The sequence below is a fragment of the Portunus trituberculatus genome, chromosome 31, assembly GCF_017591435.1.
Source record: "Portunus trituberculatus isolate SZX2019 chromosome 31, ASM1759143v1, whole genome shotgun sequence".
NCBI lineage: Eukaryota > Metazoa > Arthropoda > Malacostraca > Decapoda > Portunidae > Portunus > Portunus trituberculatus.
In genome coordinates this window covers 22,529,175-22,554,189 of record NC_059285.1, presented here as the reverse complement: position 1 = coordinate 22,554,189, position 25,015 = coordinate 22,529,175, and the positions used below count along the sequence as shown (strand labels likewise).

Here is a 25,015-nt window from a genome sequence, read left to right as displayed (position 1 = left end):
TGCTGCCATGATCATCAGAATAACATTTTCCTGCATTCTATATGTAGTTTTTCATTTATAAACTTATATTAACAACAAAAAAATATTAGTGATGAAAATATCTGGTAAACAAACAGCTGCACATTTGGTCGTATACAAAGCTCTGTCATCTCCCTTCTCGCAGACACCACTGTACTGTTTTGATACCGTATTACTGGTAATATCAGAAATAACAGTATTACCAGTATACCGGATGCCAATGCACATTCCTAGTTCTGCCACAATCTTGAGAAAAACAACATTCTTCTGCATTCTTTTGGTAGTTTTTCATTTAAGAACTTACAATAGCACCAAAAGGGCTTATTAGTGATGAAAATAAGGAATCTGGTGAGAGTGCAAGTGTTAATGAGCCACAACCCTCCACTAGTAAGTTCACAGGAATCACACCAGGAGAAAAGTTACAAAGATGTTTTCATGGATAGTGATTCATCCTTTGACAACCTCCCTCCACCTCACCACCCTTCTTCCCTCCTCTTCTAAGTTATCCATCACTTACGGTATGTAAAAATAAAAATTATAAAAAAGATACATTGAAATTTTCATAAAGTTGTGTTTTTGCTAGATTAGGAACAAATTACAGAAGTACATGAGACTTACCATAGGTTAGTTGAAATGTGCTTCGGATTTTACGAGGCACATCACGTCTGCTAGATGGAAGAGTTCACATGAGACACACTACACTCCGCCACACTTTCAGTCTTTAAAGATACAACTACCCACATGAAGCATCATCTCCCAACCATTCCAGTCTGGAAATTGTCATTGTGTAACCCAAGAATCATCAATTAACTAAAGGGAGGGAGTGGAGGGCATGTGAACTCTTCCATCTAGCAGATGTGATGTGCCTCGCAAAATCTGAAGCACATTTCAACTAACCTACAGTAAGTCTCATGTACTTCTGTAATTTTACTTTGACAAATCACTTGTCTGCTAGATGGCGCCATTCACATGAGATTTTAAAGTCATGTGGGTGTTGTATGTATATAATTCAGTCAAAAATCACATCTTGTAAATAGGTGTAAAGAAAATTCCCTATTATGAAGTCCCAATCTTCTTTATGAAAATATAACATTATCCTCAATGGACATAACAGATCAAAACATACATTATACTGAGCCTAGCACCACCTCTTGAAAAGAGTCTTTGTCCCCTTGTATATCCTTATTATAATATTTAGCAAATGTGGCTTCCTGTGTCCAACCAGCCTTTGCCATGATAGTGGCAATTGGCACTTTCAGTGCCTTTGCCATAGAGACTGATGCAGGTCTAATACTATCTGCTGTGTACCACTTGGTGTCAATCCCACACCTACCTAACATTGTCTTAAGCCACCTGGCCACCGTGTCTTTAGAAACACTCGTATGAGGTTTTATATAACTTATGAGTAGTTTCCCATCTGCATTCCCAGATTCTGTCCACAGCCTCTCAGTTCTTTCTATATATTCCTTCATAGTCCTAAATACACACAGTCTATAATCCTGAGTATAAGCTCTAAACACAATCGTATGAACATTAAATTTTGGCCTGCATTGCTTGATGTTACCTCCTAACAAAACTGAAAATGAGTCTTCTCTAAATGCAATGTTTTCCAGCAATAATAAGTGCAAAGTTTGGATCCTGGCTGCCTGTGTCAGTGCCATCAGCATCACCAACTTTAGCGAAAAGTCTTTCAGAGAGAGGCTGTGTAGTAGTTCCATGATCCTTTTCTTCTGTAATACAGATTTCACATCCCAGGTTGTCGCATACCTGGGCGTACGAGGAAGGGCGCAAGTTGAAGCCATGATGATTTCCGTACCTTCTCTAGATATTCCACGTGCTCCAAGTTGTGTCCTAACAACTGACCATCAAGCCATCAAATTTGTGTGTTTCATTATTGGGTGCTCCTCTGCAGTTGACGGATGCAGTAGCACATTCTTCCTGCTCTGTATGACCCGAGGGTCCTCTACTAGCATCCGAAGGAGCATGCCCATCCAAGGTTGCGATGGCCAAAGTGGAACTATGATCCATCCTCTGGCCCTTTCCTCCCGTAACTTCTGTAGACATCTAGAGATCAGAGAGAATGGAGGAAAGAGGTAAACTAAGTCAAACTTTGCCCATGGAATTGTAAAGGCATCTATATATGCAGCCTCTGGATCCGGTGTCCATGAACAAAATTGAGCCACTTGTTTGTTCAAACGGGAAGCAAACAGGTCTATGCAAGGAGTCCCAAATATATAACACAATTCCTTAAATATTATCTCATTCAGCTGCCACTCATGCCTGTCATTAAAGGAATGTGATGCCGCGTCTGCCATTACATTGCACTTGCCTGGTATGTGAGAAGCTGTAATCCATACACCATTACTAACACACCATTCCCATATGTCCCGACAAATGTCATCACAAACTATCGACTTAACACCTCCCATCTCATTCACGTAATTAATTGCCATGGTGTTATCACATAACACCCTGATGTGCAACCCTCTAAGGAGATGGGTAAAAGATTTCAATGTGAATAATATAGCCATTAATTCATGTGCATTAATGTGCAAACGTACCTCATCTGTGGACCATCTGCCATTAGTAATGATGCTATTGATGCAACCTGCCCAACCTAGATTTGAAACATCTGTAAACAACTCAGTATCTGGTTCCTTTCTGAATATTTTCCTGTTCTGAGTCTCCAGTTCCTTAATCCACCAGTTTAAATCTGTTCTAATCTCCTCAGTAATATCCATCCATCTATTAAACTCTCCACATGCCTCTTCCAAAGCCTTGATCTTTGCCCTTTCCATCCTCCTATAATGCAGCTTCCCCATCTCTACAGCTGAGATTGCTGCCGCCAGCAGTCCAATCACTCTAGCCACTACTCTAATTTTCTCTTTCTTTTTGGTGACTAAAAGAGAGCAATGCTGCATAATCTTATCCCTCCTATGCATAGGCAGTGTAACAGTCATGGCCACTGAATCTATCACATCGCCTAAATACTCAATACGCGTAGTGGGAATCAATACAGATTTCTCCACATTTATGCAGAAACCAACTCTTTGCAACAACTGAATAGTGTCATTCATGTAATCAAAACATCTAGGCAAAGAGCTACTACACATAAGCGTATCATCTATATAACTAGTGATGTTATGGCCTTTATGTCTTAGTGTTGAGAAAACAGGCTTCAAAAGTTTTGTAAAGAGACGAAGTCCATCAGAAAATCCTTTAGGTAGACATGTGAATTGGTAAATCTTATCCGACCATCTAAAACAAAGATATTTTTGTTGGTCCTCTGCAATTTTCACTGAATAATATGCCTTCTTAAGATCAATAGAGGCCATAAAATCACCTTGACTAACTAACTGTATTGCTTGTTCGAAATTTTCCATTTCAAAATTATTATAGGCTACATGCCTGTTCAGTTTCTCAAGATTTAACACTATCCTATAGTCCCCAGTCTTATTCTTCCTCAGGAAGACTGGTGAAAGTATTTGTTGATCCTGTCTATGCATCTCTATGATGGCCTTTATCTCTAACAATTTATTAACCTCCTGATGCATAATCAGTGTGTCTTCCTCACTAAACACATACTGTATATCCTCACTAAATAAATATCCAATACTATCTTCATCTATATCCAGATGACAATGTTCCACCATATCCAAGATGAACGGGTCACTCGTAATCACATGCCATTCATTGATAAACTTGTGAAGTTGCCCAGCCTCAAACTGCTGTCTCACCTGAGTTAACACCTGTGTTGACCCCGGCCTCGCAGGTTTTTTGACGTCCAAGCTTGACCAGGGTAGGAGCGCCTGGGTTCACCACTGGAGGGCATCCTGCAAAATCCGTATGGTTGATATCTGGATGAAAATCCATGGGAGGGGGCCTTGGCAAAAAAGTTCCGCTGTTTACCCCCACCAAATCTGCCACTGCTGGAAGTCCAAAACATAGAAGGCTTCTTACAAGTGAACTTGCTTTTCAGCCTTTCTGCCTCCTCAATTTTCCTGGTGGCTTGTGAAAGGTCATCCCCAAACAATAGAGCCTTGTCTGTGCACAAGTGTAAATATTTGGGATTAATGTCCTGCTTGATGACATGTAACCGGGTTAAGTTGTTTCTGTAGTGGGCATTGCCCAATAATGCCAAGGCACCATTAACCCTTATGTTCCGGCGACTGTATATGAATGATTGCATCAGTGCGTCCGTAGTGACGGCGATCGTTCATAACATAACATAACATAACATAAATAATAGGATAACAAAGGGCCACCAGGGCCCATCTAGGTTATCCTGTATCAGTCGCACAGCGACCTCGTCATCAGTACTTAAAGATACACTTACAAGTACACAATACATTATATACCAATTCTAAATATTTGGCCCATTAACAGGGCTAAGTCCTGCAGCGAATTCCTCTACAATCTGTGATCCCCATACATGGGGATCATGTCTTGTTTAACTATAGTAAATTTCTTATAAAACTATCATGCAGCGCTATACATAATTATAAATCTAATAAATTTAAGTGCTTATCTAATCTGTTTTAAACATTGTCAAACTAGTGCTATTTACAACCGTCTCTGGCAATGCATTCCAGAAGTCTACCACCCTATGACTAAAGAAATATTTTCTTATATCTAACCTGCAGCCTTGCTTTCTAATCTTCCTGCCATGATTTCTAGTCCTACTTCCTCCTCTAAGGTAAAGAAAGATCTCACATCTATGTAGTTTGTATCTGAGAACATTTTAAATAACTCTATCATATCCTCTTATACATCTCCTCTCAAATGAAAACATGTTTAATTCCTTTAATCTATCTCTATACTCCAGGCGCTTTAAAGCTGGTATCATCCTAGTTGCTCTTCTCTGAACTGCTTCTAACATGTTGATATCCTGCCTATAGTGGGGTGACCAGGCCTGTATGCAATACTCTAAATGGGGCCTAACATAGGAATTATATAAGCTACGCACCACTTCCTTACTTTTATAACTAACATTTCTATTTATAAAACCCAGGATCCTATTTGCCCTATTTCTTGCTTCTAAACATTGCTTTGAAAATTTCATAGTCCTGTCTATCACTACTCCTAAATCCTTTCCTTCCTCTACTGCCTCTAGCCAACATCCCTCCATCTCATAGTTAAAGTTTGTGTTGTCTTTACCTAAATGCATAACCTGACACTTTTAGAATTAAACTCCATCTGCCACCTGTCTGCCCATGCTATCAGCCTGTCCAGGTCTCGTTGTATTCTGTAATTGTCCTTTTCACCCTGTACTGCACATGCTATCTTAGTATCATCTGCAAACTTTGATACTTTGCTACTAATTCCTATATCTAAATCGTTAATGTACACCAAGAAAAGAAGAGGTCCTAGCACTGATCCTTGGGGTACCCCACTAACCACTTCCTTCCACTCAGACATTGCCCCATTTAATACTACTCTCTGTTTCCTATCAGAAAGCCATTCACTAATCCAATCAACTAACCTACCCCTATCCCATGTAGTCTCAATTTGTACACTAGCCTCCTATGCGGTACCTTATCAAACGCCTTGCTAAAATCTAGATATATAACATCTATGCTATTTCCATCATCTAACTCCTTGGTAATATATTCTAAGATATCGAGCAAATTTGTAAGACAGGACCTCCTGATCTAAAGCCATGTTGGGTATCTCTAATTAATCTATTCTCATTTAAATGCTCCCAAATACTACCCTTAATGATTTTCTCTAGTATCTTACATACTATACTAGTTAAACTGATCGGTCTATAATTATTCGCATCATCCTTCCTACCTTTTTAAATATTGGAGTAACATTAGCTAACTTCCAGTCCTGAGGTATCTCAGCAAACCTAAGTGATCTTTCAAAGATTAACTTAAGTGCTTCAGAAATACTGTCTACACCCTCCCTAAGTACTCTGGCATGTAGCTCATCAGGACCACTAGCTTTCCTATCGTCTAGTTCAAGAATAAATTTCCTAATAATTCCCGGTTTTATATCAATATTTTCTAAAGCTCTTAAACTACTCGTCGCACTGTTTGTAACAGGATTTCCTATTCTTTCCTAGTAAATACTGAAGAAAATTGTTCATTCAATAATTCTACTATGTCTTCATTTTGATCCACTACTACACCATCTTTTCTGAGTGGTCCAATCCTATCCTTATTTCTTTTATCACTGACCTTGTAATAACTATATAATTTTTGGGATCTTTACTCCCAGCTCTAGCTAGTTTTATCTCTGCCTGCCTTTTACTTTTTTTATAACCTTACTCAAATCATCTCTGACCTGTCTGTACCTAATCAAATCTACATCTTCCCACTTTTCTGCAACTCTCTGTATGCCCTCTTCTTCTCTCTGATCTGGCTACCTATCTCATGAGTCCACCATAATGGCTTCCTGTTTCTCTGCCTTATATCTTTGTAAGGGATACACTGCATCACTATACCCTTTACTACAACCTTAAAAATATCCCACATCTCCTGTGCAGTTTTATTTCCAAAACTATCTTCCCAGTTTAACTGACGTAACCTACCATAATTGCCTTTCTGATAGTTTGGGACTCTAGTCTTATTCACTATATTATCCCTACTGGAATTAATGATAAATCTAATTATATGATGGTCACTGTTTGCTAAAGTCTCTCCTACCTCAACTTCCTTTAAACAATGCTCAATATTTGTTAGTACTATGTCTAAAACCTTCCTCCCCCTAGTAGGTTTATCTACCATCTGCACTAAATAGTTATCCTGAAAACTTTCCATAAACTTATTTTCACTAGCATCTCCTACCATCCTCTCCCAGTTTACTGACTTAAGATTAAAATCCCTAAGATAATTGTCTGACTAGTACACCCCTATTTATCTCATCTACCATAAGGTTGTCTACCTCTGCTGACTGGTTAGGTGGTCTATAAAAGCTCCTACTCTAATAACCTTACTTTTGTTTACTCTAACATCCAGCCATAAGGACTCTACTCTGTTATCTACCTTAATACCATTAACCTGACTGGAAATGAAGGATTTTTACATAAATAACTACTCCTCCACCTATCCTACCAATTCTCTGGTGTAAATACATAATGTATCCATCTACTTCATATTCTTTCCTATTTTCCTAAACTTTTCCTCATTTACCCATGCCTCTGTGACACATACAACATCTAAGTCCTCCTCAACTATATAACTAGATAACTCGTCCTTCTTGTTCCTAAGACTCCTGGCATTTACATAAAAACATTTAAGTCCTGCTACCTTCCTAGATGCTGTCTCCTTATTTGGAATCCTAATCTTATTCTCTCCTATTTGCACCTGGAAATCTTTCCTAATCTTTTCACTATCTCTGTTTATCCTATCTAATTTATGTCTAGCATCTTTCTTCTGGAATGCATTTGCTACCTCACCCCTACACTCCATCCCAACTCCCCTCCAGACATCCACTCAGCACATCCACACCCTTCCTACTCAGATGCACACCATCCCTAGCATACAAATCCTTCGCCCATAGAACCTATCCCATACATCCACAAAGCTGACACCCACATCCTTACACATCCCTTTTACCCGATCATTCACACCAATGGCTCTAGACAACCATTCCTGCTAACATACACACGAGGCAAGATTCCTGACACTACACACCTCCTACCACTCTCCCTTATCTTGCCTAACATTTCCCGAAATCTTGCCACTAACTCCTCCGACCCACCTGCTCTGACATCGTTCCCACCTACGTGCAAAACTACTACACCCTCCCTCTCCATCCCCCCAACCCTCTTCTGCACCTCCTCACTCACTGCCTTCACACCTGCACCAGGCATACACACGTTCGTCCTCCTATCCCTGTCTTTCCCACAGAAAGTGCTATCTAAATACCTAACCTGAGAGTCACCCACCACACACACCTGAGGTGTGCTAGGCACAACCATCCTCCTCCTCTCCTCTACCCCCTTCTTTCTCCTTTCACTCACCACAACCACTTCATTCACTCCACTACTTTCACTCTCCCCTCCCCTCCAACAAACCGAACCTATTTTCACACTCAACAGGTTTAGTCCTATCCTCCCTAACTGCCTCCGCTTTCCTTCCCTCGCAACCTGCCATCTCTGCCCATCCTGACTACTATCTTTCCCAGTCTGGCTCGCCTGCTCCCTCTTCCCCACTCTGCTCTTCCCGACAGAGGGCCAAGCCACCCTGTCGCCCTCAGAAGGTCCAACCTTCGGCCTAACACTGATCTCCTGCCTAATTTTTTCCACTGCCTCCCAAGCCTCTTAACCTCCTCCTTCAACTCAAAGATGAGAACTTCGTTCGCACTTTTCCCCTCACTTAGCTTTCTGATTTCCTCTCGTAATTCTCGGTGCTCAAGAGAAAGAACTAAATTCTCGCTCTTGAGCCTACACACCATACACTCAGAAAAGTCAACGACCTTCCTGTCATGCCCACACATCTCACACACAACAAACTCTCCCAATCCCATCTCAACACTCTCTTTCACGCACTCAATCACACTCTGATATACCTCAGTAGCTACCGCCATACTAACTTACAATCTGTTAACTCACAAACAAATAAAAATACTTGGTGACGGCGGGTGGGGAACCATGAAGGTGGAGGGGCCTAAGTGAGGTCAACTAATCCTCTTTCAAGGTCAACTTCACAGTTACAAGCCTAGTCTCCTCGCTCTACCAAAATACTTTTAACTCACAAACACTGATTCTAACCACTGTTTCACTCTAATCTAACACTTGCAGTACACACTTTCACTTCACTAACACTCAAAAGCACCACACACAGACACCAAGCACAAACACCACTCGCTAACTGTAAAAACCACAGCCAAAAACGGAGCGCACACACAACACGTCCACTCGCCACCGCAGCTACACTGCGCCTCATGTTTGAGCTCACACACGGTTTCTCGAGTCAGATGGCGAGTGGAAGTATCTGGCTTCTTTTTCCACCCATAGTGTTGCAACTAGCTCTGTATATTTAGGGGTAACGAAGCTATTCTCCCATTCTGAGGGCAACACTTGGCAACCCTGATAAGAGGGAAGGGACGTCTCAGTTCATAACTCACTATGGAACAAGACAGATAATTTTTATTTAGCAGTGCTTCTGAGCCTGACTACAGTGACAGTGATTATGAGGAAGAAACTGAAGAAAGCGAAGACAGCAGTAGTGAAGACTCAGAAAATAATTCAGAGGATCCACCTGTTTTCTCAGAACAGAGATAATGGTGATGGAGAACAGACTCCAGACATCCTATTGAGAACCCAGAGTGGCTCACGGAGACGCAGGCGTGCCTCTCGTGTTCTGAGAAGACGATCAAGGGTGTATTTACCTAGTTGTAGTTTTACAGGGCCTGGGCTTTATGCTCGTGTGGTCCCGTCTCCATATCTACACTTATCCAATTTTTCTTTAAAACTATGTACACTCTTTGCTGATACCACTTCCTCACTCAAACTGTTCCAAGTCTCAACACATCTTTGCGGGAAACTAAATTTTTTAACATCTCTCAGACATCGTCCCTTCCTTAGTTTCTTACTATGCGATCTTGTGCTTCTAAAGTCATATTCTTCTCTCAGGATCAGTTTCTCATTATCCACTTCATCCATTCCGTTAATCAATTTATAAACTTGTATCAGATCCCTCTCTCTTCTCTGCTCCAAGGTTGGTAGATCCATTGCCTTTAGTCTCTCCTCATATGCCATCCCTTTAAATTCTGGAACCATTCTTGTAGCCATTTTTGTAGTCTCTAATTTTCTTATGTGTTTCTTTTATGGGGAGTCCACACAACTCTTGCATATTCCAATCTAGGTCTTATTTTAGTACTTATCAATTTCTTCATCATTTCCTTGTCCATATAGTGAAATGCTACTCCAATATTCCTTAGCAAATTATACGTCTCTCTGAAAATTCTATCAATATGGCTAACCGGTTGATTATTTTCTTCCATTGTCACTCCCAAGTCCTTTTCCTTTTTTACTTTTTCTAGTTCTACTCCATCTCCCATCTTATAGATTCCCACTGTTCGTCTTTCACTTTTTCCCATTTCCATGACATGGCTTTTGTCCACATTGAATTCCATCTCCCATTTTTTGCTCCATTTCCAGATCTTGTTTAAGTCTTCCTGTAGTATTTCACAATCCTCTTTTGTTTAATGACTGCACAGTTTCGCATCGTCCGCAAACAGATTTATGTAGCTGTTCACTCCTCTGGCATGTCATTTATATATACGAGAAAAGTATTGGTGCCAATACTGACCCCTGTGGCACTCCGCTGTCTACTGTTCTCCACTTGGACTTCATATCTTTAACTATCGTCCTTATTTCTCTCCCCTTAAGTAATTCTTCATCCATCTCAATGTGCTTCCTTTTAAGCCACCCTTCTCCTCTAACTTCCATAGTAATCTTTCATGTGGCACTTTATCAAAAGCCTTTTTAGATCTAAATAAATACAGTCAACCCATCTCTCTCTCTCTTGTACTTTATCAACTATTCTAGAGTAGAAACTCAATAAATTTGTCACACATGACCGACCTTTTCTAAAACCAAATTGGCTATTTGATAATATTTTGTTGTCTTCAAGAAACTCGATCCATTGCTTCTTTATTACTTTTTCACACATCTTGCATATTACACTAGTTAGTGATACCGGCCTGTAATTTAAAGGTTCTTCCTTCCTTCCGCTCTTATATATGGGAACCACCTCAGCTCTTTTCCACTCCACTGGCACTATTCCATTTTCTATTGAGCATTTTATGATGTTGTATATTGGACTTGCTAGTTCTTCCCTACATTCTTTCAGTATTCTGCCTGAGACTTCATCCGGTCCCATTGCCTTTTCCTCATCCAATTCTGTCATCAACTTTTTTATTTCAAGCTTGGTTACTTTAATCTCTTTCATATAGACAGTCTCTCTCTATTACCCTGTGGTCTTTCAAATTTGGATTCCTTAGTAAAGACCTCATGAAATTTGCTATTTAACAGTTCTGCCTTTTTGGGTCTTCCACCATTCCGTTTTCTCCTTTTAACCTTTCTATTGTTTCTTTTTGTCTTATTTTTCCATTTATGAATCTGTAGAACAATTTTGGTTGTTCCTTACATTTTTCGACATTGTCCTTTTCATAGTTCTTTTCTTCTTCCTTTCTCACCTTAGCATATTCATTTCTTGCTGTTTTGAAGTTTTCCTTATTTTCTGGATTTCTGTTTCTTCTCCTTTTCCATGCTCCATCTCATTTCTCCTTTGCCCTAGCACATCTTGCATTAAACCAATCTTTCTTTCCTTCTTCTTTAGGTCTATATTTCGGAACATATTCCCTGACCCCAGTTTTGTATATTTCCAAAAATAAGTTATATTTCTCTTGAACCGTTAATGAGTTTTCCATCTCCTCCCAGTTTACGTTTTTAAAATAGTTCTTGAGATTCTCAACATCAACCTTTCTGTAATTTAATCGGTCTCCTTTTGTATGATTCATCTCTATCTTCCTTTCCTTCTTCTATATCCTTTTCTAATATTACATGGTCACTCTTTCCCAATGGGCACTTGTATCTTATATCATCGTTAATTGGTATATCCCTTGTAAAAACAAGGTCTAATCTTGCCGGCTCATCGTTTCCTCTGAATCTTGTGTTTTCCTTTACTCTTTGGACCATCAAATTATCTATCATTAGGTTCAGGAATCTATCTCCCCAGGCATCTTCCCCCATACCACTTTCATAATTTTCCCAGTCTACCTCCTTACAGTTGAAATCTCCTATCAATATCACTTTTCTCCTTTCCTTAATGATTCTTGTAAGATTCTAGTAATATCTTAATTGGTCTCACTGTTCCTTCTTGATATGGTCCCATTCTATGGATTTCTTCTACTTCCTCTTCTAAGTTCTGTCTATCCTCGTCATTCAGATGTTTTAGTAGGTCTTTTACTGATTTCATTTCGTCTTTTTTCCCTTCTTGGTCTATATTTAACATTTTTTATTTTTTCATTCCAAAAATAATTACACTTCTTTTTTTCCGCAATTTCTCTTACTAAATTTTCTTTTTCTTGAGGACTCCATCATTTTGCTTGTCATATTTTCATCTCTTTCTTTTAACTGTTCTTGAAATACTTCTTGAAATGATTCCTTGTCTTTCTTATCTTGGATTCTCCATGCTTGTACTTCTTTTTAATCACATCTTGTACTCTTTCTTCTTCTTTGTTAACTAGATCTTTTAGCTTCTCTTCTGTTGTTAGCCTAGTTTCGTTTTCTTCCACTCTTTTTATACTTTCTTTCAATTTCTGGAGCTCTTTATCCTGTTCTTCATTCTCTTTCATCCCCATACTCTCCTTTATCAATTTATCTAATTTACGTTCGATAGTCAAGACTCTATCAAATAGTGAAGTTTGTATCAAAGCCTTCAAATTCTCCTCCTCCTCACCAACATTGTCATCATCAGCTTTCATTCTTTCCCTTGTCACATACCTGCATTTAGATGGAATCTTTTTCTCACTCATTATTATTTAACACTGTATTCATGAAAAGAAAATGAGTCCACACTTTTCGCCTAGGCCACGGCAAACCCAAACAAAGGTAGTGAAGATCAGCTGATTCTGTGTGTGTGTGTGTGTGTGTGTGTGTGTGTGTGTGTGTGTATTCACCTAGTTGTATTCACCTAGTTGTAATTTTACAGGGCCTGGGTATCATACTCGTGTGGCCCCGTCTCCATATCTACACACATCCAACTTTCCTTTAAAACTATGCACACTCCTTGCTGACACCACCTCCTCACTCAAACCATTCCACACCTCCACACATCTTTGTGGGAAACTATATTTTTCACATCCTTCAAGCATATTCCTTGGCTATCTTTTTACTATGCGATCTTGTAGTTCTACTTAAGTTTTCCTCTCTCAACATCATTTGCTCATTATCCACTTCATCCAGTCCATTCAACAGTTTATAAACCTGTATTAAATCTCCTCTTTCTCTTCTTTGTTCCAAGGTAGGCAAATTCATTTCTTTTAATCTCTCCTCATAGGTCATTTCTGCCAATTCCGGAACCATTTTTGTTGCCATTCTCTGCAATCTCTCCAACTTCCTTATATGCTTCTTTTTATAAGGGGACCAAACCACTCCAGCATATTCCAATCTTGGTCTAATTACCATACTAATTAATTTCTTCATCATATCTTTATCCATATAATGGAAGGCTAATCCAATATTTTTATCAAATTATACGTTTCTCCAAACATCTTATCAATATGAGCCTCAAACTGCCCATGGTCTTGTATTATCACTCCCAAATCCTTTTCCTTTTCCACCTTTTTCAACACTACTTCTTCACCCATCTTATATGACCCTCTTGGCCGTCTTCCACTCTTTCCCATCTCCATCACATGACTTTTGCTCAGATTAAATTCCATTTGCCACCTCTTGCTCCACTCCCAAATCTTATCCAGGTCTGCCTGTAAAATTTCACAATCTTCTTCACTCTTCACACACCTACACAACTTCGCATCATCCGCAAACAAATTAATATAACTGTTTACTCCTCTGGCATGTCATTTATATATACCAGGAAAAGTATTGGTGCCAGCACTGAGCCTTGTGGGACTCCACTCTCCACCACCAACCAGTCCGACCTTGCATCCCTTATTACCGTTCTCATCTCCCTCCATCTCAAGTAGTTTTCCATCCACTTTAACACTTTTCCTTTCAGTCCTCCATAAATCTCTACTTTCCATAACAGTCTCTCGTGAGGTACCTTGTCAAAAGCTTTCTTTAAATCCAAATATACACAGTCCATCCATCCCTCGCTCCTGTATTTTGTCAACCACTCTTGAATAAAAGCTCAGTAGATTTGTTACACATGACCTCCCTTTCCTGAAGCCAAATTGATGATCCGATAATAACTTATGATCCTCCAGGAACCGTATCCAATATTTCTTTATCACCCTCTCACAAATCTTACCGACCACACTTGTTAGAGACACAGGTCTATAGTTAAGAGGCTCTTCCTTACTGCCTCCCTTATAAATGGGCACCACTTCAGCTCTCTTCCACTCTACTGGTACTTCCCTGTTTCTAATGAGCACCTTATAATATCATATAATGGATCAATCAATTCTTCTCTACACTCCTTCAATAATTTTCCTGAAACTTCATCTGGTCCCATCGCTTTATCATCTTTAAGTTCCTCCAACATTTTATATAACTCCTTTTAGGTATCTTAATGTCCTCCATGTGCACATTTCCTTGTACATTCTGTGGCTTTACAAACATTGTTTCTTTAGTAAATACTTGCTGAAACCTATTATTTAGCAATTCCGCTATATTCTTAGGGTCATCTACTATCCCTTGCTCTCCTTTTAATCTTTCAATGGACTCTCTCTTTTTAAGTTTACCATTTATGAACCTGTAAAACAATTTTGGATGTTCCTTACTCTTGTCTACAATATCTTTTTCAAATTTTCTTTCTTCCTCCTCCTTACCCTCACATACTCATTTCTTGCCACTCTATAATTCTCCTTATTTAGTATATTCCTGCTCTTTTTCCATCTTTTCCAAGCCACATCTCTCTTTTCCTTAGCCTTAACACAAGTTGCATTAAACCAATCCTTTCTTCCTTCCTCTCTTGGTTTATACTTTGGTACAAATTTCATAACTCCTTCTTTATAATATTTCATAAAAATCTCATATTTCTTTTGCACTTCTCTGATTTGTAACATCTCCTCCCAATCTAATTTTCTGAAATAATTTTTCAAACTTTCTGTGTCCATCTTTCTATAATTCAATCTACCACTCCTGTATGTCTCGTCCTTCCTTCGCTGTGTTGTTGCTATCTGCATTTCCATAACCACATGATCACTCTTTCCCAAAGGACACTTGTATTGTATATCTCCACATAGGTACACTTCTCTTGTTAACACCAAATCCAGTCTAGCCGGTTCATCATCTCCTCTATATCTAGTATTTTCCTTCACCCTCTGTTCCATCATATTTTCCATCATTAGATTAAGAAATCTCTCTCCCATGCTTCTTCTCCAACACCACTTACTAGATTTTCCCAATCCACCTCCTTACAATTAAAATCTCCTACTAGTATCACCTTTCTTTTTCCAGATAATACACTTTCCAAACTCTGTAAAGTATCCTTGATCATATTGTCGTATTCCTTAATGTCCAAGAATTTGTTTTAGGAGGTACATAGGTCACCATGATTATTAATTCTTTTCCATCACTTTTTATCCTTATGCTTATCACTTCTGCATTGTTCTTCCCATACCAAACCTTATCCACATTTATTTATTTCTTCGTCATAATCATAACTCCTCCTCCACCTTTACTCTCCCTATCCTTTCTCCATATATTATATTTATTATCCAAATTTATCTTTGTTTTTTCATGCAATTTTGTCTCAGTCAAACACACGATATCAGGCTTCTCCACTATCATATAGTCTTGCAATTCCAATCTACTTGACAGTATCCCATCTATATTAGTATACATTACGGTCCACCCACTGCTCCCTCTAGGGGTTCCTCCGTATTCCTTCTTTCCACATACCACTTTCTGACTCTCTCTCCTATAACTCTCCAAAAACTTTTCTCTTTCCTCCTCAGACCGCTCATCATTTTTCCTTCTCGCCTCTTCCACCAATTCCTTATATCTTCTCCTCTCTTCCTCATTTCTATTCTTTCTCACAAACACCTCTTTACAACCTTCTATCTCTCTTAACTTTGATGTTCTATATAGGACATCCTCCGCAGATTGTTGTGACTTCAGTACTACTTTAATCGGTCTGTTCACTCCTCCTTATACGGACCCAGTCTATGGATCTCTTCCACTTCTTCTTGTAGGTCTTTTTTTTCATCATCATTTAGATTTTTGAACAGATCTCTTACCGTTTTCAATTCTTCCTTAATTCTCTTCGGCTTATATGTTATATTTTGTTCTTTCATCCCAAATATTAACACACTCTTCTTCTTTTCTGCTATTTCCTTATCAATGTTTCCTTATTCTTCATTACATTAACCAGTTCCTTGGACCTTTCTTTTTTGTCTTCCTTCAACTGATCTTTAATTATTTCTTGTAATCCAACCATCTCTGCTTCCCTCGACTCAGTCCATTGTGTTTTCTTCAGTTCCCATTCCCTTTCAAGCCTTTCATTCTGCTCACTAATCATTTCCTTAAAGTCATCTTTCTCCTTTACTACTCTCTCCATTTTCTCCTCCAACCGTCTCTTGTATTTTTCAACCTCCACCTTCAAATGCGCATTCTCATCCACCAATCGTTTTCATTTTCCTCCAGTCTCTTAACTCTTTCCTTCAAAGCCTTGCAGAATTCTCTATCCTGCTCCTCCTCACTCCTCTGAACTTTTAATTCCTTCACTAACTCCTCAAATCTCTTCTCCAACATCACCAATCTACCTTGCATTGTTGCCCTGTTGAAGCTGGACTCATGCTTTGACTGGCCACTTTCGGTTTTGCTCCCTGGGCCTCATCAACATATTTTGAATTTGGTAATTTATTCCTTACCGGTCTATCCATTTTTCCTTACTTTTCCTGGGAACATGTGGGTGTGTGGTCACTGGGGGCCAGGCCTGGTAGTTACGTGTGTGGTTGGATACGTTGGCGGCTGCTATGGCTGTCCTTTGTGGGTTCCCGCTCTGTCGTTTGGAGTGTGGAGGTTCTCCCACCTCCGATCACTCCCATGTACACGTCACCACGCTACGTTCACTCTGTACTCTCGTTCCCTCGCTCTGGTCGCCCCTCTATAACAATAACTATTCTCACTCAAGCATATTGCTTAGCGTGTGGAGTGTTATTTAGATGCCGTTCATGCACAGGAGGCACGTCCGTTCTCCACGGAGCGCGGAGTGTGTGTGTGTGTGAGAGAGAGAGAGAGAGAGAGAGAGAGAGAGAGAGAGAGAGAGAGAGAGAGAGAGAGAGATGATACCTACATGTTATTTGCTTGAAACTTGATATGAAAAGGGATGAAAGAATACACTCTCTCTCTCTCTCTCTCTCATTGGAAGTGTACAATTTTTATTCCAAGATGAGAGAGAGAGAGAGAGAGAGAGAGAGAGAGAGAGAGAGAGAGTGTGTGTGTGTGTGTGTGTGTTTGCGCGGTGTCATCGCTCACCGAGCTGTTTCTGCTTGACAGATCACACAGCGGGCGAAGGAGAAATCCTTGATAAGGCAATAACTAAACTTTCAGAGGTCACATCGAGCTAGAAAGTACATCATTGTATTCAGAATAACAAAGAGAAAATAATTATTAGTATTCAAACAGTCTTCTGACAATTTCTAGGTTTACCATTTTTTACCCGTCATGGGATATTGAAAAATAGTTTAATCATCGGAACATAAGGGTTAAGCATGGCCACCTCATTTGCAATGACTTGATGTTCTTCATCATAAGACACCTTATCTAGCACTGTAAGTAATTTGACAACAATCGTAGCTGCCTTAGTAATATCCTTTCCCACTTCACGTAAGCGGAAGTCTGCTTTCCTCACCTCCGCAGGCAGCACGTCCAGCACCTGTGCGTTGCAACCCACTTGTGTTAAAGCATGGCAGTTACTTGATCTCAGTGTGACATCATCCTCTACAATGGCTTTGTAGTCTTCCTATTTCATGCCATTAATAAACAGGTGGTTCACCATTGCAGCAACCTCCTTGTCAAGTTCCTCTGAGACATTTTCCGTGGGTCCATAATTCTTGGCACCTTGTAGCAAGACACTACCATGTGGAACATCTCCCTGGAGTTCCTCCTCCTCACTGCTGGCCTCCATCGATGGAGATCTAAATCCAGAAAATCCCGCAGGTGATTCCTGAGAAACAGGCGCCAAAGTAGTACTTGACAAAGGTAGGGGAGCATTGTTATGAACTACATTAGAGTTCCCAGCTTTATTGTCCTTCTTAAGCTTGTCCATGTCTTTCTTCAACTCAGTTAAAGCATCCATAATCATGCCCAAAGAAGGGGCAGTGCTGCCTTCACCTGTCTAGGTTGGAGATGGGGTAGGTGACCGTGAGGAACTTAACTGCTCATGACAAGTAGAAGTTCCTTAACCTTAGATGAGGTGTGTGGCAAGCTTGTAGTTCTAAATCTCTCAGGACTGTGGCTAGCAACAGAAGGCGTCCGAGACATGGCGACTAATGTAAACAAGACGCCACCACTGGAAACAGCTGTTCCTATACCAATCCCACAGGTGCCTTATTCTCTCACACAGGACAACTGTAAATTGAAAATTACCTGTAGGGAAGTCAGATGCCCCAAACTTGGAAATTAAGCAATATTCCTCTCGCCCTTATGATGGGTAACGAAGAAGGAACCATCTCGCACCTATGTCGGCTCACGAGATTGCCCATAAACCACCCTTATTTTCATATAACAGATATATATAGCCAATAATCCACCCTAATATCAAGTAATGGATATCTATAGCCAATAATCCGCCTTTATCAAGTAACAGATATCTATAACCAATAATCCGCCCTTATACCAGGTAACAGATATCTATAGTCAATACTCCGCCCTTATAACAGGTAACGGATATCCACAACACAATCCAAACAAGTAAAAATTGTAATAGGTAATACTCCGCACCACTCACAGATAACAGAAGCAGTAACGACGTATCAGGAGGCGGTACCGACGTCCGACTGGTGTGGTGTCCGCGTAGCAACTGACAGTGTGGCGAAGTGTAGTGTGTCTCATGTGAATGGTGCCATCTAGCAGACAAGTGATTTGCTGAAGTAAAATTACTGAAGTACATGAGACTTACCGTAGGTCAGTTGAAATGTGCCTTGGATTTTGCTAGGCAAATTGCCTCTGCTAGATAGGAGCTTTCACATGAGACACACTATGCTTCACCACACTGTCAGTCTTTAAAGAGTACAACCACCAACATGAATCATCACCTCCCAACCACTCAAGTCTGGAAAGTGTCATTGGGAATCCCAAGATCCATCCCTTAACAAAGGGAGGGAGCTGAGGGCATGTGAAAGCTCCCATCTAGCAGAGGTGATTTGCCTCGCAAAATCCATAGCACATTTCAACTGACCTACAGTAAGTCTCATGTACTTAAATAATTTTACTTCAGCAAATCACCTGTCTGCTAGATGTTGCAGTCACATGAGATTTTAAAATCATGTGGGTGCTGTACCCATCTAATCCCGTCAAATGCCACATCATGTAAACAGGTGTACAGAAAACTCTGTAGAAAGAGAGCTCAATCTTCATTATGGAAACATAACATTACCTTCACTGAACATAATAAATCAAAGAATGTAAAACCCCACATAATATATATATACATAAACATGAATTACACAGAACCCAGCACCACTTCTTGAAATGGGTCTGTGTCCCAGAGTATATCCTTATTATAATGCCTAGCGAACATGGCCTCCCGCATCCAAGCAGCCTTGGCCATGATAGTGGCAATTGGCACAGTCAGCACCTTGGTCATAGATGCCAAGGCAGTTCTAACACTACCTGCAGTGAACCTCTCGGTTCACTGCAGGTGCATCAACATAGGCACCTATCTAACATTGTCTTGAGCCACCTGGCCACTGTATCTTTAGAAACACTCCTATGATGTTTTATGTAATTGATGACTAGTTTCCTGTCTGCATTCCCAAATTCTCAGTTCTCTCTATGCATTCCTTTGAGTTCATATATACACACAGCGTGTTATCCTGAGTATAAGCTCTAAACTCAATTGTCCTAACATTAAACTTGGGCCAGCATTGCTTGATGTTACCCCTTAACAAAACTGAAATGGAGTCTTCTCCAAAGGCGATGTTCCTCAGCATTAACAAGTGCAATGTTTGAACACTGGCTGCCTGCATCAGTGCCATCAGCATCACCAACTTGAATGACAGGTCCTTTAAAGAAAGGCTGTGCAGTGGGTCCATGGTCATTATCCTTTGCAACACAGGTTTCACATCCCAGGTCGCTGCATAACAGGATGTAGAAGGGTGCAAGTTGAAAACCCCACTCAGAAACCTATTGATGAGAGGGTGATTCCCTCCCCTGCATCCTTCCACCACAATGCCTAGGGCTGAGAGAGCCCCCCTCACTGTGTTAATACTCTCATAGCCCACACCTCTGTGAAAAGTGAGACAAAAAGTAAGAGGATTAATGTTCCCTCGACTACAAAAGTCTGACCACCTCTTGATGTGGGGGCTGTATTGTCTTTCAGTACCTGGTTTCCAGGAAGCCATGATGATTTCTGTACCCTCTTCAGATACTCCACGTGCTCCAAGTTGTGTCCTGACAGCCAACAAGCCATCAAACTGGTGTGCCTCATTATCGGGTGCTCCTCTGCAGAGGACAGATGCAGGAGCACATTCCTCCTGCTCTGTATGAGCCAAGTGTCCTCTACCAGTAGCCGAAGGAACACCCCTATCCAAGATTGTGACAGCCAGAGTGGAACGACCATCCATCCTTGGGTCCTTTCCTCCCGTAACTTCTGTAGACATCTAGGAATCAGAGGGAATAAAGGAAAAAGGTAAACTTGTTCTGACTCACCCAGCCGCACCAGGAAAATCTCGTTTCTCCTCCCTCGAAACTAGGGGGGGAGTATTGTAGCGGCTGTTTACTTAAGTCTGCCCTACAATCATTGCATTTTCTGTTATCACCATACATTTCCTGTCTCACCATTTCATGGCATACTAATTAATTATTTACTTTTTTTTATAGTATATTTGTCTTACTCTCGTATTATTATATTATTCATTTTATTTATATTTGTATAATATGCAACACAAAACACTACACATTCACACACATTCACTCATTCATACATACATTCATACATACACAATCGCATACAAACTTATTAAAATTATTATTGTAAATATTATTTATATGTGTACCCAACTATTTTTGTAATAAAAAAAACCCTCCACTGAATGCTTTTAATTCAGTTTCCTCAATTAGCATTAGCTCCAATAGTTGGTACTCTTTCCATACCAACAAATGGTGACCCCATGAGCTAGCTAAGAGGAAGGAACCGTGGCTGTATAAGAGCCACTGTCTCCTAGCCCAAAGACCTGCGCCAGCTCCGCCTGGGGTATCCGTTGGAGGGCTCCTACCCGAAAAAGCTCCACCTCCATATGTGGTGTTCATGGAGTTGACGGTTAGGCCGGGAGAAATATTATGCCTCAGGCATAGTAAGGGTTAACTATACCCCCCCTCCTAGCACCTTTGTGCTCCCTCCCCCTTCCCTGCTGCGCCTTCTGCGCCCACCCTTCTGCGCCTCCTACAGCACCTGTGCCTCCTACAGCACCTTCTGTGCCTCCTACTGCACCTTCTGTGCCTCCTACAGCACCTTCTGTGCCACAGCGACACCTTCTGCGTCCCTCTGTCCCACCCACCTTCCAATTTTCACCTTTGCACCCGCCACCTGGATTACGGCGTGATATTGTGCTTACCCGCCACCTGGATTACGGCGTGATATTGTGCTTACCCGCCACCTGGATTACGGCGTGTTACTGTGCTTACCCGCCACCTGGATTACGGCTTGAGTGTTACCCTTTTCTCGACCCGCCACGTGGATACGGCGTGAATCTCCATCCCCCTGTGCAAGCACACACCAGTGACACACTAGTGACACACGCCAGTGACACACTCCAGTGACACACGCCAGTGACACACACTAGTGACACACTCCAGTGACACACGCCAGTGACAGTGACACTATTGTGTACAACAGCAGCTCCCTAAGACCTGCTGTGACCCATAGGATCTTCACGCCAGAGCCTAGTGCCCATCACCACCACCAGCCATGTCTCAGGAAGACCTTGCTGCGACGGCGGTGTCTTTTAAGGCACCTCCCTTCTACTCGCAGGACCCATCCTTGTGGTTCTGTCTCTTGGAGTGTAGTTTCAAGGCATCCAAGATCACTAACAGCCTCACCAAATTCAACCATGCTGTTAGCTTCTTGCCATCCGACGTGCTTACACATATCTCTGTCGTCATCTCCACTGCTGCCTCCTCTGACACTCCCTATGAAGATTTGAAGACTGCCCTACTAACGAGTCTACAATCTTCCGTCGCCACCCGTCTCCGTGAGCTCCTCTCTAGTGAGGAATTAGGTGATGAGAAGCCGTCACAGTTGCTGAGTCGCATGAAGCAACTGCTTGGTGACAAGTACCAAGCCTTCGACGCTGATCTCTTCAAGCAACTGTTCTACCAGCGCCTTCCTCCTGCCATCAAGCGTAGCCTCTTCAGCGTCAAGGACACTTTGAAACCTGACGCCATCGCTAAGTTGGCAGACGACTTCCAGGCGATTCTTCCTGCAACACCTGCTTCTCCTGTGTCTTCTGTCACTACCACACAGAATGACACCCAGTTGTCTCACCTTACCAAGCTCATCTCTCAGCTTACCACCGAGGTTAACTACTTGAAGAAGCAACTGCATGATGGCCGTCGCTCACGTTCCTCCACTCCTCGCCGCCTCCAGCGCCGCTCCCGTTCTAGGAGCCCAGGTCTGTGTTGGTACCACAACAAGTTTGGTGCCAAGGCCAACAAGTGCGTTTCCCCATGCACCTACAACACGTCAAACACCAACGGCGAGCAGTGATGCAGCCAATTGCCCGCCAGTGTTTCTCAGCGCTGCTCCACCTACGAGACTGCCGCTCCAACACAAGGTTTCTCATAGACACCGGCGCCGATGTCAGTATTATCCCGCGCCCGCCAGTCTACGCACCTTGCCGCCTCTCTTGCATCTCTACGCCGCCAATGGGACCAAGATTCCCGTCTACTCACGGCGCACCATGCAAGTGAATCTCTACCTCCGACGTCGCTTCGAATGGACCTTCTACGTCGGGGATGTCAGCCAGGCAATTCTCGGAGCAGACTTCCTCAAGCACTTCAACCTGCTGGTCGACGTTAAAGGCCGCAGGTTAGTCGACCCTCTGACCTCTGTCTCCTCCTTAGCTCGACCAGCACCAGGAGACAGCACTCTCCTCTCTGTCATCAAAGGGGACCACCAGTTCGCTGTTTTACTCAAGTCCTTCCCCACGCTGACTCAACCCTACTCAGCCAGCGTGCCCGCTAAACACCATGTGCAGCATCACATAGAGACTTCAGGACCGCCTGTACACGCCAAGGCCCGCCGTCTTGCTCCCGAACGCTACCGCCAGGCCAAGGCCGAGTTCGAGTCTGATGCGGCAAGGGCCCAGCAGCAGCAACTGGTCATCAGCTCTTCACGTCGTCCCGAAGAAAACGGCGACATCCGACCCTGCGGAGACTACAGAGCTCTCAACTCTTGCACCAAGGAAGACCGTTATCCTGTGCCTAACTTGCAGGAGTTCTCGTCGCAACTCTCTGGTTCCACCATCTTCTCCCGCATCGACCTCATCAAGGCCTTCCACCAGATTCCTGTTCATCCTGACGACATACCGAAGACTGCCATCATCACTCCCTTCGGTCTGTTCGAATACGTTAGGATGCCCTTTGGCCTCAGGAATGCGGCACAGACGTTCCAGAGGTTCATCGACGAGGTCCTCCGCGGTCTTCCCTTCTGTTTCGCCTACATCGACGATCTTCTCATCGCGAGCCCCGACGAAGCCTCGCACAGACAGCACCTTGAACAAGTCTTCCGCCGCCTCCAGGACTACGGTGTCCAGATCAACGCCGACAAGTCAGAGTTCGGCGTGGCCTCGCTCACCTTCCTTGGTCATACCGTCACTCCAGCAGGCATCACTCCACTTGCCACTAAATGTGAAGCCATCCAGCAGTTCCCGAAGCCATCTACCCAGCGCCAGCTCAAAGAGTTCTTGGGCATGGTGAACTACTACAACCGCTTCATTCCACACTGCTCTCTCCTGCTGCAGCCTCTACACGCCATGATCAAGCCGTGCAAGCGTGGTCAGTCGGTCATGCTCACCTGGACACCGGACACTGACGCTGCCTTCCTCGCTGCCAAGAAGGCCCTCAGCGACGCAACTTTGCTGTCCTTCCCTGTCCCCGACGCAGAGGTGAGCATCGCAACTGACGCCTCTGGCAATGGGACTGGTGCTGTCCTCCAGCAGCTCGTGGACAGTGCCTGGAAGCCGCTCGCCTTCTTTTCCCAGAAGCTCAACACTGCCGAAGCCAACTACAGTGCCTACGACCGTGAGCTCCTCGCAATCTACAAGGCCGTCAAGCGCTTCCGGTATTACATAGAAGGCCGCCGCTTCCACATCTACACCGACCACAAGCCACTCACCACCATTTTCCTGAGAAACAAGGCAACCTACTCTCCTCGGCAACTTCGCCATATGGACTTCGTTTCTCAGTTCACCACCGACATCCGGTACATCAAAGGTGTCGACAACGCCCCAGCTGACGCTCTCTCCCGTGGTATCTCTGCTGTGTCCTTCATCGACTACACTGCCATAGCTGCCGACCAGTCCGGCGAGCTGGAAAACCTCCTGCAGAACTCGGCGCTCCAGATGAAGAAAGTCACACTCCCAGGTACCAAGGTCTCTCTGTATGCTGACGTCTCCACAGAGGCCGTCCGCCCTTACTTGCCTCAGCAGCATCGCGTCAAGGCCTTCCGTCAGCTACATGACCTCTCTCACCCTGGTATCCGTGCCTCCCAGCGCCTGCTGACTTCTCGCTTCATCTGGGAGGGCATCAACAGAGATGTCAGACTGTGGACCCGCACCTGTACCGCCTGCCAAGCCTCCAAGGTGACTCGTCACACACACTCTCCGCCTGGCACCTTTCCTCCAGTCTCCAGACGGTTCGACCATATCCACATTGACTTGGTCGGGCCGCTGCCGCCTCTGCCGGCCACCGCTACATCCTTACGTGCGTGGACCGGTTTACACGCTGGCCTGAGGCTACACCTATTCCAGACATCACCACCGACACCGTCGCCAACGCCTTCATCGCCACTTGGGTCTCAAGGTTCGGTGTTCCTCTGAGCCTCACCTCAGACCGTGGTGGCCAGTTCGAGGCTAATGTCTGGAATAGGATCATGGTATTTCTCGGCATACGGCGCTACAGGACTTCGAG

The 25,015-nt window shown here is 42.7% G+C and overlaps 1 long non-coding RNA gene across 1 annotated transcript; it reads right to left on the bottom strand.

The window, feature by feature from the left end:
- Positions 1 to 1,008: 1,008 nt before the first annotated feature.
- Positions 1,009 to 18,728, bottom strand: LOC123511332. The gene is made up of 3 exons (XR_006676757.1): positions 18,615 to 18,728; positions 3,756 to 3,851; positions 1,009 to 2,082 (listed from the first exon to the last, which is right to left on the bottom strand). It is a non-coding gene; the product is annotated as an uncharacterized LOC123511332 (long non-coding RNA).
- Between the last annotated feature and the right edge of the window lie 6,287 nt (positions 18,729 to 25,015).